We start from the raw sequence: 6,000 nt of genomic DNA on the forward strand, positions 1-6,000 counted from the left end.
ATTTGATCTCGCTCAGTGTAGAGCTGCCAGATAATCCTACTCGAATTATTGTTCTACAGCTTCCCAGTATCTAAGGTGAAAGCATCACCAAGGGTTTTGATCAATTTACAGGATGCAACCTTTTCCTCTGCAGTGCTTCTTTTTATTTATTTTAAAGAAAAGCCAAAAAAAGGGGGGGGAGTACAAGGCATAACAAGGTTTTATTTACCCCCTAACAGTCACAGCCATTTCAGTGCCAGAACTCGATTGAGAGCAGCTTCAGATTTTACTCAGGACATGTGGGAGGAGAAAGATTTATTGAGAGCTGTTAGGCAGTGAGAGAGTGGTACAAAATTAATAAATATGATGCCAAATCTCGGAATTGCCAGATGAAATTGGGTGTAAGGTTGAAAGAGACAACAGAAAGTAGATCTTCACAGAACCCGTCCTACTCTATCTATTCACTACTAACATACTATTCCCCAACTGTCTATGCCAAAATCACACCATCCATACCCAAGAGAGATGTATCAGCAAGCAAGGAATGATGTATCCACAGACAGATGCATGGATTCCCAAACTTGGGTATTCAGCTGTTTTTGGACTACAGTTCCAATAATAATAATAATAAATAAAAATAATTTTTTATTTATACCCCGCCCTCCCCAGCCAAGACCAGGCTCAGGGCTTCTAACACTGAATATAAATACAGTAAAAACATTAAAAACAAAACAACAACAAAAACAACAACAGTTTATTAAAATGTAAGTTAGAATACAGTTTAAAATGCAGCCTTGTTTTAGTGGTAGCCCATAGATCAAAGCCATAAGGGGCCAACTATCCATGCTGGTCCTACATGGGCCAGCAAAAAGAGCTGAGGGAAAAATTATATACAAATCCCATATAAGTGGTTCCATCAAAAAAAATAATTAAATGGGGGGGGGGGGTTTAGACTGAGTCCAGCCCAAAGGCCAGGTGGAACAGCTCCGTCTTGCAGGCCCTGGGGAAAGATGTCAAAACCCGCAGGGCCCTGATTTCCTGCAGCCGGGTGTTCCACCAGGCCGGGGCCAGAGCTGAAAAGGCCCTGGCCCTGGTTAAGGCCAATCTAACCTCCTTGGGGCTCAGGACTTCCAAAGTGTTGTTATTTATGGACCTTAAGGTCCTCCGCGGGGCATACCAGGAGAGGTGGTCCTGTAGATGCGAGGAAAGAAAGAAAGGTGCAGAAGAAAGCTTTTGAAGCTCCCAAACGATCAACCAGGAGGGAGGGAACATGCCAGTCTGGCATGTGTCTCTGCCAGGGTCCTACTCAAGAGTAGGACGAGCTCCTGACATCCTCACAGTGGCCAACCAAGTAGGACTTGAGTGAAACAACAGTCTCCCCATTTATGATTCCCAACAAGGACTACAGATAAGTTCATCCTTCCAGTAGACTGGCTCCAAGCTGTCTACTCCAAGATGTAAACTAATTCCTGAATTAATAATCCATCTAATCTGAATTTGAAAGAAGTGACCATGTTTCCTAAAATCCTCTTTAATTTCAGCTTCTTTTCCTCCCTTTTTTTTAAGTAATAAAGGAGAAGATATCACCAAATAAAGTTTTTTAAGGGTGAGCCTAAAAAGTCTCTATGTGTTTCTCACCATAGAGGGAATACTTTTTCAAAAACTTTCCTTGACTTCATTTAAAGTAAGAAAACTGGATCTTGACTACGGCTGCTCTCAAAGTTTTCATCCTGAAACACCAGGGGCAGAAGGTCAAGTGTTCTGATAAAAATTTCCAAGCATGCCTTCAGGTGTTTGTTCATCCGTTTGCCTTTCTAATGAAAAGTGCCTTAAAGCAGTACAAGCAGTGCTTCTCCCTCGAGGGCCACTTTTGCTTAACCTTTTCCTTTGGAGCAATGTGAAAACCCAATAGGGAGCAGCTTACAAAACTCAGAACTAGCACTCGCCTTAATTTTAAAGCGCATGCATGTAAAATCTCAATATATCCAGTTTCTGACATTCCATAACATATGACCAAAGAGAAATTATGTTAGGGAGCACAATGTAGATTAAAAGAAATGAGGCTAGGAACGCAAAGGAGAGCCCTGCTGGATCAAACCAGAGGCCTAGATTGGTGGCATCCGTCCATCTCAACAGACAATGGAGTGTGCCTTTGGTTAAACTGCTGCATCAGCAGCACCAAAGTCAACTCCCCTGGGTGCAAGCCTGGGCAGTGGTGTATGGAGGTCCTGGGCTGCTCAGATAACAAGACACACACACACCCCTCGGCTTCGCTGATGTGGTCTGAAGGAAAGCAGAGCAATATGATTGACACCTGCTTGGCTCCAGGAGTTGCTGGAAGGATGTACACAAGGCATCATCCAGCCGTCTTAGGGCCTCCACTCTCAATTTGTGTAAGCTTTATTTCTTTGCCTTTTCTTCTCCTGAAGATGTTGCGCAAGGCAGTGAAGGTTTAGGACCAGAGTTTTCCTTCTCCTAGATGGGGTACCTTCCCAGGTTGATGAGCCTCATCTGCCCCTCACTTCCCTCTACAGCATGTGCACAAACCACCTTCTTGATGGTTGGACCCACTACTGGTCTTGTTCACTCGATCCACCAGACCCTGTCTTCACATGCAGAGGATGTCCCTAACTTACTGAGCGTTTGAGACTGATGGACAACCATCACCTGATTTAGCTGGCCAGTTGAAGTCATTCCCAAGGTGTGGCTCCTGTCGCATGCAGACAGCTTCTAGGAGCCACAGGTGAGAGATGAGTGCAGGGTGGAGATCAAAGGTGGACAAACCACCCCAGAAGGAACACAATGTGTCCCCACCAGAGGAACAACTACCCCTTCCCTAAGACCCCATACACCCATTAGGCCTAGTCAACAATCTTGTTTCCCACAATAGCCAATCAAACATCTACAGAAAGCTCACAAATAGGATGTGAGGGCAATAGCCCTCTGCTGCTGATGTTCCCAACAATGTAATTCAGACCCCTCTGAGCATAGAGTTGCCATGCAAATGAATTCTACCCAATTGTTGACTTCACCCCCAAAGGTGCACTCCTCCATTGTCTCACAAGACAGATGGGTGCCAACAATGGTTGTCCTGTGTCATCTGAAAAACTGCAGGAGAGGAGAGTAGTCTTGTGTTGATATCCAGCTTCCAGCCTTCCCACAGGTATCTGACCAGCCACTGTGAGGACAGGATGTTGGGCTAGATGGGTCATTGACCTGATCCAGCTGGCTCTTACGTTCTTATTATGTTCTTATCAATTTGTCTCACCCATTTTAAAGCCATCAAAGATACTGCACCTCGTCACATCTTTTGGAAGTGAGTTAGCACAATAGGAAGCTGCCTTACACTGGTCCATGGTCCATCAGCTTAGCATGATCTGCACTGACTGGTAGAGGCTCTCCAGGATTTCAGATAGGAGACCTTCTCATTCTTACCTGGAGATGCCAGGGATTGAACCTGTGATCTTCTGCATGCAAAGCAGATGCTCTACCACTGAATAATAATAGCTGAGGATTTGTTGTGTTGGCTTGTAACCAATGCAGTGCTAAGTAAACATTGCATCAACACAAGGATTCCCAGTTCCACAGTAGGAGAACTAACAGTTACTCTGGCTCTTTTATGTATATGGCTGAAAACTTGATTTCTTGCTGGCTAAGATCACAAGGGACACCACACCAGAAAGCCCCTGAGATTCATTAGCAATCCAGATAGACAACGCTGGGCTTGATCGACTATTAATCCAACTGCATCTAGCTGCTCCTTCAGCAAGTTGCTCAATGGCATTTGGTCCTTTCCAACATGATAGAATTCTCCAATTCTTTGAAGCTATCCTTCCACATCCTATGGGAGCAAGCCCTTTTTGAATGCCAACTGCCCCGGGGCAAGAGGCAAAGCTGTAAGCATCATTAATCTTCAAGCAGTTCGCCCATAGGCTAAATTCATCCTGGCTTGAAAGAACAGGGAGGTCATTCAAGCCACTCTTCATCCTGCTTTGACAAGGGCAAGAAGCAGGAAGACTGAACTCTAACCCGCCTGAAGTTTGAAGCTCAAAAACCTGCCAAGGAGCCAAGTTGGAGCTGTGAAGCATCCCCATGGGGAATCTCCTTTGGCTTCCTTCAAAAACCCGCTGGTTTTATTTCTGTCCAAAGCATTTATATCCCACTTCTTTTTTTGATTGTCTGCAGCAGCTCATTAAGTGTTTATTTATGCCATTTCTTTCCTCCACTGAAATTTGGAAGGGATGTAGCTCACTGGCTTTGCATGCAGGAAGTCCCAAGTTCAATCCCCAACATCTCCAGGCAGGCCAGGCAGAGACCCCTGCCAATGTTGGCTGGTGCTTATTGCGACTCACTGGGAAGAAGGCAGGGAAAGCTACAGTAGAAGGAGGCAGAATGATGACAAGCAGAGCCATCCACTGATTGTTGTTGTTTAGTCGTTTAGTCGTGTCCAACTCTTCGTGACCCCATGGACCAGAGCACGCCAGGCACTCCTGTCTTCCACTGCCTCCCGCAGTTTGGTCAAACTCATGCTGGTAGCTTCGAGAACACTGTCCAACCATCTCGTCCTCTGTCATCCCCTTCTCCTTGTGCCCTCCATCTTTCCCAACATCAGGGTCTTTTCCAGGGAGTCTTCTCTTCTCATGAGGTGGCCAAAGTATTGGAGCCTCAGCTTCAGGATCTGTCCTTCCAGTGAGCACTCAGGGCTGATTTCCTTAAGAATGGATAGGTTTGATCTTCTTGCAGTCCATGGGACTCTCAAGAGTCTCCTCCAGCACCATAATTCAACAGCATCAATTCTTCGGTGATCAGCCTTCTTTATGGTCCAGCTCTGACTTCCATACATCACTACTGGGAAAACCATAGCTTTAACTATACGGACCTTTGTTGGCAAGGTGATGTCTCTGCTTTTTAAGATGCTGTTCCACTGATTGGTTATAGGTTAAAAAAAAGTAGGTGGGACCTGGCTAAGATTCTTGAGGCCTTTCACCTGAATGGACCAGCCTCCGCCTCCAACACTACAGCTCCCATTATCCCTGACTATTGGCTGTGCTAGGTGGAACTAATGGGAGTTGGAGTCCAACCATATCTGGTGTGGAAATCTGGGCTAGCTGCCTTAGCGTAGGGCACTTCTATTCATAACTCCAACTGCTGCTTTCTCCCTTTCGTCTTGAGTTTGAGCATCTTCAGAGCCCATGACACCTTTGGTAAAGGCTGTTCTCCAATTGGAGTGCCTGCAGGCCAGTGTTTCCCACTTGTTGGTCACCATCAGCATTACGCTTTCCATTTTTAAGTTCGGAATAGAGTACTGTGGTACCTCGGGTTAAGAACTTAATTCGTTCTGGAGGTCCGTTCTTAACCTGAAACTGTTCTTAACCTGAGGTACCACTTTAGCTAATGGGGCCTCTCACTGCCACCGTGCCACCGCCGTGCGATTTCTGTTCTCATCCTGAAGCAAAGTTCTTAACCCGAGGTACTACTTCCAGGTTAGCAGAGTCTGTAACTGAAGCGTCTGTAACCTGAAGTGTCTGTAACCCAAGGTACCACTGTAGTTACTTCAGAAGGTGATCATCAGGCATCCAACAACATGACCAATCCAACGAAGTTGATGTTGAAGAATAACTGCTTCAACACTGAAGATCTTTGCTCCTTCCAGTACATTGGCATTAGCTTGCCTGTCTTCCCAAGTGATGGGTAGGATTTCATTTTACACCTTTAGGCGCCAGGCAAAATTGTTTCTTTTGTTGTTTCTTTGGCTGATTACCATGCCTTTAGAATATGTTTGTGGTGGGGGGCTACTGGTTTGTGGATTTTTGTTCTTGTTTTTAATGTGTGTTTTGTGTGCCACACAAACACAATTTTTTCACTTCTCCACAGCCTGATTCACATGGCTTGTGTACCTATGTGCTAAGAGAATGAGCAACACTTCAAAAGAGGTTTGAGTAGCCCAGAACTAATGTTTCACAAACAGTTCTAAACAAAGCATTTTATTTTATTTCTTTGTCCCAAAACAATAATCAAACA

Source organism: Podarcis pityusensis, assembly GCF_964106645.2.
Source record: "Podarcis pityusensis genome assembly, chromosome: 3".
NCBI classification, from domain to species: Eukaryota; Metazoa; Chordata; class Lepidosauria; order Squamata; family Lacertidae; genus Podarcis; species Podarcis pityusensis.